This window comes from Heliangelus exortis, chromosome 19 (assembly GCF_036169615.1).
Source record: "Heliangelus exortis chromosome 19, bHelExo1.hap1, whole genome shotgun sequence".
Lineage (NCBI taxonomy): Eukaryota > Metazoa > Chordata > Aves > Apodiformes > Trochilidae > Heliangelus > Heliangelus exortis.
In genome coordinates this window covers 13,438,755-13,448,002 of record NC_092440.1, presented here as the reverse complement: position 1 = coordinate 13,448,002, position 9,248 = coordinate 13,438,755, and the positions used below count along the sequence as shown (strand labels likewise).

General features: G+C 48.9%; 1 long non-coding RNA gene across 1 annotated transcript; it reads left to right on the top strand.

Annotated features, from left to right (window-relative positions):
- Nucleotides 1-1,971: 1,971 nt before the first annotated feature.
- LOC139805223 (uncharacterized) lies at nt 1,972-8,997 on the top strand. The gene is made up of 2 exons (XR_011729738.1): nt 1,972-2,060; nt 6,794-8,997. It is a non-coding gene; the product is annotated as an uncharacterized lncRNA (long non-coding RNA).
- The last annotated feature ends 251 nt before the right edge of the window (nt 8,998-9,248 follow it).

The following is a 9,248-nucleotide window of genomic DNA, read 5'->3' as shown; positions in this document are numbered from 1 at the left end:
TCAATCCAGTCTTTTTTTTTTATTTTTTTTTTTTTTTTATTCCTGGCATTTTATTGCAGCTCACTCTATTTTAACAAGCCATGAATCAGGGCTTATTATGAAGGTGTAACAGTGTCAGTGGGCACTCCTTGGGGCTCTCAGGACCAGTGCTGCCCTGCCAGCACCTTCCTGCAGACAGTCTGGCCTGTCGCTGGCTGCTGGGGATTGCTGGAGAGTCTTCTTCCCAGAAAGCTGCAAAACCCATTTGAATTTATGATCGTTTTGGAGTCTGAACAGGAAAAGTGTATTTTTCCAGATACTGTGAGGTAATCACAGTGTGATGACATATGTTGCAATTCCCTGTGTTCTGCCACACGCTGTGCTGAGCACAATCTCTGAAGTGCACTTTCTCCTCCTCGGTGATTATGATCTCCCGTTTGGACTCCCAGCATTTTGACCATTAGTAGAATGAGGGCGATTACAATTTGGCATAAGGCACCGCAGTCAGAAGCCAATGTTTAGAGACAGTGGTATAAGAGAAGTCCCATAATTGGAGCTGTAGGGCTGAGTTTGCCAGAGTATCTATTGCTGGCACCAAATCCTTCTTGGCGCCGCACCTATTGTAGCTGCACTTTGGCCCACACCTTGTTTCATACAGAGCCTGCAATTAAAATGCAATCAGTGGTGCTTTTCCTGCCCCCACAGCAGCTGTGCAGCCCAAACAGGGCTGGAGGTGTCTGTGGGTTCACAGGCTGTGCCTTGGCCAGGGCTCACCTACAAATGCAGATGAGAACTTCTCAAACTTTGATTTATGTCAAGGCTGCCCCAGAGCAAAATCCCTGCACTGCACCATGGCGTTCCTTCCCAGTCTCCCAGGACTTTGGGATTTGTGGCTGTGGCTCTCAGGTTCCCTTTATGTTATCCTTGGGCATCTATTGATTTTTGCAATGACACTTTTTTGGTATTTATTTCCTTGTTGAATTGGTTTTTCTGTGGTCTCTTTCCCAACAGTGATACCAAGGGACACAACAGCCTTGTGGTGCTGCTCAGTTCTTCTTGCCTGAGGTTCCACAGCTCTGCAACGAGAGCAAGTGCTGCTGCTTGAACAAGGGCTGTGAACGAGCCACATAAAAGGGCTGTGGGGAGCAGACCATTCCCTCCTGGGAGAAGTGTTATCCCAGCACCCATCAGAGCCCACGTTATCCCAGCATCCCATTTACAACCCACACCTGGTGGATCAGGGCCTTTCGCTGGGCCCGTCACTGTGTGTGGCTGGCTTGACAATGTGCTTTATAATTAAAATATTATAGCTGGGAATGTTGACCATCTTCCAAATATGCCAGGAGGCTTCTGTGTGCACGGCTTGAAGCATAAGCTGGCAGTGAAGGCTGGTGCAGAGCAAGACAAATGGGTTTGTGTTGGGCTGCCTATTGTCTCCTGCTCTAACATCTCTCTAATTCACAACCTGCTGCTGGAGCTTGCATAGCCCTAATTTCCTTCACACCTAATTGAACTTTGTTTTAAAGCCTTTTGTCTGACTAATGTCCAGAGTGCTCTAACACGGGCTCTTTGGCCTTTCATCCCGGATCTCCATCAATATTTACAAAGGGAGGCTTTGGAGGAGCCAGGACTGCTTCCTGGAGAGGGCTGGGAGCTGGATGGGCCATGGCTTGGAGATGGGTGCCTGGGCACGGGCACATGGCCCTGGCATGGAGTGTCAACCCCAAACCCCTCCTTCTGCTGAACAGAGAGGCTGAATCCTGCAGAAAGCATCCCAAGACCCAGCTCCACACCAGGGAGGGCCCTGGCCAGCAGCAGCCACTGGTGGCTCCAGCTGGTGCCCTGAGGTTGCCACTGTGGGGTTGTTTGAGGACATAATTGGGATGCTCTGGGTGGGGTGCCCTGTGCTGTCACCTGGTGCCTCTGTTGTGACCTGAACATCCACTGGAAACAGAAGTATTTGAAGGGGAGAAAGAGCCTGTCTCTTTCTTTAGGAGCTGCTTAAGACTGTACAAGGAGATAAGCAAATTCTATGGCCTTAAACATCTGTGGGATCTGTGATTCTCCAGACAGCCATCAAGGTAGGGCTAACAAGGACACTTTAAACACCGAGTCAGGTATTTCTATTGCAGAGATCCTTGTCTCAGCCTCTCCCCTGGGAGAAGAGCAGACAGCAGGTTTGTTAAGAACGCTGCCTTTTTTTTTTTTTTTTTTTTTTTTTTTTATTAATATTTTTTTCTAAGCGAAGTTCTTGTTTTCCTGCTATTGCTCAGGAAACTGAACATTTTGTCCTTGCTGGTCCCTGAGCTCCTGCTCTTACTGGTGGGGTGGAAAAGGCTCCACATACGTCTTGGCTCTTGAGCAGGGGGCCGGGGGGGACCACGACCCACGCAGCTCCCGTCAGGAGAGCCCTGCAGACACCTGGATAACGAGAGCTCCCACGGGGGGACAGGGATGGGGATGGGGAGGTGTAAACCGGGGATGCAAAACCCAGAGCAGGGCAAACATCCTCCCCGGCACTCGCAGGACAAAGCTGATGCTTGGCCAGTCCGGAGCTCTGGGGTTTGGGAGCCCCTCTGGCTGGGACAAGGAGAATCCAGCCAGAAATGGGGGGCAGTGGCAGGACGGGGGATGGGGGGACCGGTCCTGCCTCTCCCCATCGCCGCTGCCACCCACCCCAGGGCCTCCCGGCTCCTGAGATGGGTCTATCGATTTATCAGCTGATCCTCGGGGCTGGAAGGGAGGATAATCCTCATTAACACACCCATTATTGCTGCTCCTCGGGAAAGGGTTCTGATTTAATTCTAGCTGTTGAAAAGAAAAGTGCTTTTGAATTAGTAATGTTTATCTAACACAGAAAACTCCGGGTCACCTGGGAGAGTTTACAAGTGGTGTCTTGTGTTTTGGAGGAAGGGAGGAAAAAAAGGGGTTTTAAGAGGCAAAACTGTGTCCCGGGCTGAGCTGGAGGTTACAAGACTGCGCAGGCTGCACAGCAGCTGCTTCAGGACCATCCTGGTCTTGCTCCGGGTGATTTTCATAGGGCTGGAGGATATTATTCTCTCTGGCAGACTCATCAATACTTTTAATTAGCTTTTTTTTTTTTTTTTTTTTTTTTTCACCCTGCTTCCATTCCCTTCATAGATATCAGCCTCTTAACAGATCTGAGTACGTTTTGAACTGCCATACTCAATGCCATTTAAATCACTTCTCAAGGGCACTGGGCCAGGGATGTGCAGTGGCAGTTTAAAAGGATTAGAGCCCTTTGTTTTTTCACAAGTGGTTCAATTTACAAAAGATCAGGGTTCAAGACCTGCACACTATAAAGTGACTTAAAGCCATGAAATCTATTTCTCACTAATTCTAGATTACTCTCTACTTAGGAGCCCAGGGTGCCAAAAATGGTGGTTTTTGTTAAAATGATATGAAATCCTAATGCAAGTCCTTTTAACTACTATTGCATAGTATACAGTGTCATGCAAATCCCGGACCTATGCGAGCAATTATGCAGCAATGAACGTGATCATTTCGATTAAACCAACACGTGTTTTCAAAGATTTCATTTAAAGCAGATAACCGTAAAACTTTGTCACTGAGCTTCTTCTCTTGGGCATACGCACAATGCCTTAAACACCCCACGTATCTCTTTTGTAAAGTCTGAGCATTAATTGCCCACTGCTTATTCAAGCAAGGCCCCCATTGAGGTAAATAGGATTTTTGTCTGAATAAGGACTGCAAAATTGGACCTCTTGTCTGCAGGGGAGAGATAGGAGTCCTAGCTGTATTTTAGGGTCTCCCGCTGCAAAACTGGAGCATTAAGGAAGATGGGCTTTCTGTTAAAAAAGTTTTATCTTACTCAGCATCGTACTTGTAATTTGAAATGGAGAGAACCGGTGGCCCACGCGATCATGAATAAAGAACAGTGGGAGAAACTGGGTCAGGCTGGCAAGAAGGTAGGAGCTGCCCCGATTGTTTTTCTCCCAGCCATTAGCTTCACAAGAGAATCCTTTTTCTCACTGGACGACTGTACTTTATTTTTCTAAAGCAGTATCCCTCTGACAACCAAAAAGGAATACTGCATCTGCAAATGAATGGTGCCTGCAAAGAGACAACATGAAATTTTTAAAAAGCATGGTAATAAACGCTATTCAAAAAAACACAATCTCTGAAAAACACGGCCTATTGAAATGACAAGCCGAAAATCATTTGCTAAGCACTGAAATGGCCCCTTTTGTCACCCCAATCCTTCTGTTGACAGTTACCTTTCAATCCTACAATTGTGCAGTAAGTACTGATTTTTATTCAATGTTCTATTCACCCTGCGTATTAATGAAAAGAAAAAAACTTGTAAGAATAGCCTTTAATAGGCTGATAGACAAGGCTCCCCTATTCTCCTGCTAGAGCTCCTCTTATCAGCTTCTCACAGTATTGCTTGCTTGCTCAATTCTTTCCCTTTTCTAAACTTTGCTCACCCATCTGGGCTTTTTCTCAACTGAGATGGAAACATTTTTATTTCAGAAGTCTCACTGACCTTTTCTTCTTCTCCCCAAGACAGTGTGTTGGGTAAAGCCCTCAGACCAACCTTTTTGTCAGGCTCAAAGGGTACGAGGAGCAGATCTGCTCTCAGCTCATCTGAAGGGAGCAGTGATCTGTGTCCCAGGCTGCAGGAGCTGTGTCCCCAAAGTGTCCCAGCTCTGGAGGGCCAGGGGTGCTGTGGCAGAAACCCCATCCCCAGGGACAGGACCAGAGCTCACTCGAGGTCACCCATGCTGGGTCTCACTCCCTCCACCCTCCCCATGCTCCACACTGGGGGGTGGCTGCTCCTGGGCTTGTCTCAGCTCCTGCCATCTTCAGCCTGACTCTTCCCATCCCTTGGCCAAAGCAAAAGCAGCTGCTGCAGTTAGAAAGTGTCTGATGGAAACTGGGCAGAGCTGTCCCTGGCTGAGAGCATCGAATGATAATTCCCTCCGAGTTCATGAGGCAGCAACATAGCAATTGTATTTATTTCGGTTAAAATAGTCTTTGTAGCATGAAGGGACACAAGAGGATGCCAGGGTACAGGAGGGGACCCGAGGGGCCCCTTGTCCCAGGGCAGTGAGGGAGTGTGCCCACCTCCATCCCTCTCCCAGATGGGGTCCATCCCCCTGGCTCTCTGGGGAGAGCCCTCCTCCTGCTCCACCTTCCCCACTCGTGCAGTTTTTTTCTTTCCAGTAGGGGAATTCAGCACATAACTATCCAGGACTGCAAAAATGTAAACAGTCTGTGTTACATGTCTTCAGATTACAGCCCTGCTGCTCCACACATGTGCAGCTGATAGAAGCCCCCTGCCAGGGGAGGCCCCAGCAAGCAGCCCTGGCTGCCTGGTGCCCCCTGCCCCGGGACCCCCACCCCAGCACAGCCCTGGTCCCCTGACACCCCCCGGGGTCCCCCCTGTCCTCCCACACCCTGCTGGCACCTCTGCCACCACCCAGGGCAGCCAAGGGGCTGGCAAACATTAAAGAGGAGAATTCTACTTAGAGGTTGTTTGAATAGAGGAAATTGTTTTACATTGTGATGCAATATTTCCACACCGGGGTCTCATTTATGCAGCATATTAAAGTCAACACACTGCACATCTATCTCCATAAGGAGCCAGGCCCATTATCCCAGTTACTTTTAAGCAGTCTTTGGCTCAGTCCTGACGTGCCTGCCAGTGCCATATATCATGGGGAATGCAGTTCTTTAAACTGCAGTTCATGATTGATAGTTTAACCTTTTTCTCTGAGGTTAATTCGATATATGCTGGTGTAAACTATAAACCAAAGCTCCAGCCTGTCGGGAGGAGGTAATCTACATGGCACTCTTGATGAGATCTCAGGTGCTGCAGTAATTACACTGTATTCTCCTCCTCCCTCTGCTACTTCTCTCTCCAGAGGAGAAGGAGGAGAGAAGGAGAAGGAGGATGGTGAGGAGGAGCCACTGGTCACCCACCAGCACCCAGGAGTCCATCTCTGGCTCTGCTGTGGATGCTGATGCCCAGCTCAAGGGGTCACCTGAGGCTTCAGCACTCACTGCCTCCCACAGTGTCAATTTTCCCTGGATAGGGGATTTTGATGGGATTTTGCCCTGGCTGGGCCCTCGCTGTTCCTGGGCAGGTTCTTGCCCAGGACCTTCAGCTCTCTTGGCTTCTTTATTTTGCTTTTCTCTCTTTAATTTGTTGCTTTAGCTCCTGGGGTGGAAAGCTGAGGGTATTTGCCATTTTTCATCCAGCTGGCCTGTCTGCAGTATCTTTATAAATGGAAGTGGAGGATACCTCTGGTCCCAGAGCAGTCTGCACCACGGAGCCCCCCGCTGTGCCCCGTTAATATTGGAGATTTTCAGATGCCAGCTCTTCCCAGACTTTCTTTTCTCTGATCAGGGACCTCTTATGGATGTAGCCCAGAGCTGGGAGCCCACCCAGCTCAGCTGCCCTTGCAGTGAGGATGGATCAAGTGTCCCCTTCCTTCCCTGGTGGGATGCAGGAAATCCTGCCACTGTTCCCAAGCTGGAGGGAGGTTTGGTGGCAGCAGGGTCTGTGCAGGGTTTGCACACAGGTCAAGCCCTCCCTAGGGTGGAGGACCTGGGTGCTGCTTGTCCAGTGACAGACTGTGTGTGGCACAGCTGGGACCTGGTACCACTCTTTAAGAATGGCTGTGGCTCAGGCATCTTTTTGGCCTCTGTCCCCAAAGGGCCATTATTTCCATAGGAACTAACTATTTCTGCTCAAGATCAATACGATTTTGTGGAGAAAAAGGAAGAATTTTAAAGGCTTGGTTTAATTTAATCTATTTCTTTGCAGGACGCTCCCTTTGGTAACAATAGGAGTTCGATTCCTGCCAGAGCAGACTCCTTAATTAGACCCCACAAAATGAACAGTAACGTGTCTCTGGGCTGAAATTCTCCCTTTCTGGAGCTTGAAGAAAGGAGGGAGTTTCTAACTCATAATTGCATCTGAATGCAAATGGCTGTGCCAATGTGAATATATTAAAAGCAGCAGCGTCAGCAATCACTGTGAAAAAAAAATACATACAAATGAGGCACTAGCTTATTGCTCCATTTGGATGCTGTGAAATGGCACCTTATTGTGTTATTATAAGATTTCTTGCTTAGTTAACAGAAAATGCTTACAATTAAGTCTGAACTCATTTAGTGCTCAGACTAATTCACATTAGAAAAAGGATGTGACCTCGGGTCCAGATCCCTCTCCTATGGCTCTCGCTGTACATGGAGGTGGCACAAATCGTGGTGGTGGGGCCAGGGAGGTGGCTCAGGCAGCTGTGCCATGTCCCCAGCCCTGGCACTGAGCAGCGTGGGGACACGGCTGCCATGGGCTGGGGCTGCGAGCTCAGCTCCTGGGGCTGCACATGGGTGGGGGTTCTGATGCTCCCTGATGAGCCAGGGAGGGGTGGGCTGCCTGGGTTTTCTCCTCTGAATTCCCTAGGCCAGCGTGGTTCCTCCCTGATGCTCCATGGGTACAAAGGATGCTGTGACTGCTCAGGGTTTGGAAAAAACAGGCACTACTTACTGGGCAGCCAAAACTGTGGAAACCATTGAGCTTCATCTTCTTGCCCTTTCTTGTGATGCTGTGAAATACCATCCCTGATTCCTTGTGAGAAGGCTACGAGATAGATGAAGAGATGTTTGTGTGCGTATCAAACACTGATGATCTGCCTTGCAGAAAAGCCTCCCTGGCTTTTTTTTCACAGCAAATAAACATTGTCTTCCAAGCACGATTTTCAACATGGTGACTCTGGCAGGGGCCGTGTACTGTAGAATGAGAATAAGATAAATATTGGGAAAGAGTTGTGCTGTGGAAGGTTCAGTGAGCACCACAGAGTCAGGGGCTTTGCCTTCATGATCAGGATTCAGACAGCAACAGCCACCTTCATGTTAACATCTCCTAACTCTGAGTGCCTGGCTCTGGAACAATGACATTATTTAATGATACAACTTATGGGTGATTTTAATTATTTTTTGCTCATTTGAGAGGGGCAGCTCGTTCCCAGGGGCCTTTGCCCAGGTGGGAGATATGCATGGAGTGTTTTTCAGCACGGTGCTGCTGTCTCTGGGATGCTGACCAGAGGGTGGTTGGAAGGGAGCCCAAGTGTCTATGGCAGGCAAACAATTGCTTGACACAGCTCCATCCTGCCATCAAAGCTGGCTCCCTGCCCTCTTCCCAAGAGCTTGGATTGATCCCTGCTCTCCAGCACCCGGGAGGTGTGAACCAACCCCAGGGCTGGGTGGTGGACTCAGCTCCAGAGAGCTGTCATACACAGCAAGGGAGAGGAACCACCACGACTGCCTCCTCCAGTGGCTTTTCTCATCAAGAAATACAAATGATCAGAGTTCATCCCATCTGTGCACACAGGTGTGCTCCCCACCACCTCCAGGAGAACAGCCCTGAGGATCCCTTCCTGGGTCCCACTGCAGGAATCCCCCCCCCCAGCCACCCCGGTGTCCACACAGCTCTTGTACAAATAGGCATTGCAGGGAGAGGCCTGTGGATAAATTATTATCATGACCCTCATTCCAGTGTGAAAAACTTTCTCCAGCTGCTGAGTGAAAAAGTCAAAATTTGCATTTAAATAGGAGCCGTTCAGCAGTGTGTAACACACCCATCCTGCGTGGGGCAGGGGACCCTGATAAAACACCAGTGGTGACAACACTGGGGGCCTGGGAAGCAGAACTTGGGGTGAGAGCAGCAGAGCCCCCTCTGCCCCATGGTGCCCACCCCCCCACATTACCACATTTTCCTGTTAATAACCAAGAGCATCTCTCCAGCCACAGCACCAGGCAGTGCTCCGGGGGCTGTGCAGGAGCCTGGCCAAGGCAGCAAGGGCCATGCACCAAAGGAGAAGTGCAAAGCATTTTAGGAGGTATATAAATGAATTAAGACCCTTTTAAAGGTTAACAAGGTCCACTCTGTCTGTCATTAAAGTAACTTCATGCATTTAAATTTTAACAGTCAAACCAATTAGCAATAAAAACGTTGTATGAACTATATTTTATTGGATTCTGGTCAAGTCAGAATTGTTTAAATATATGATGCTTTATAGATTTTTTTTTTCCCCTTTTCTCCCTTCATTTTAAATACAACCTGTATTTCCCAGTTGAGTGGCAAACATCAGTGCCCATGGTGAGGACCAATCTCAGGGTGCATCTTCATCACTGCTGCCACCACTCTGAACACTTTGGGGACACACACCCCAAAGCCCTTTCCTGGAAAAAGAGTAACCAAGAGTGTCCTCAGGTTG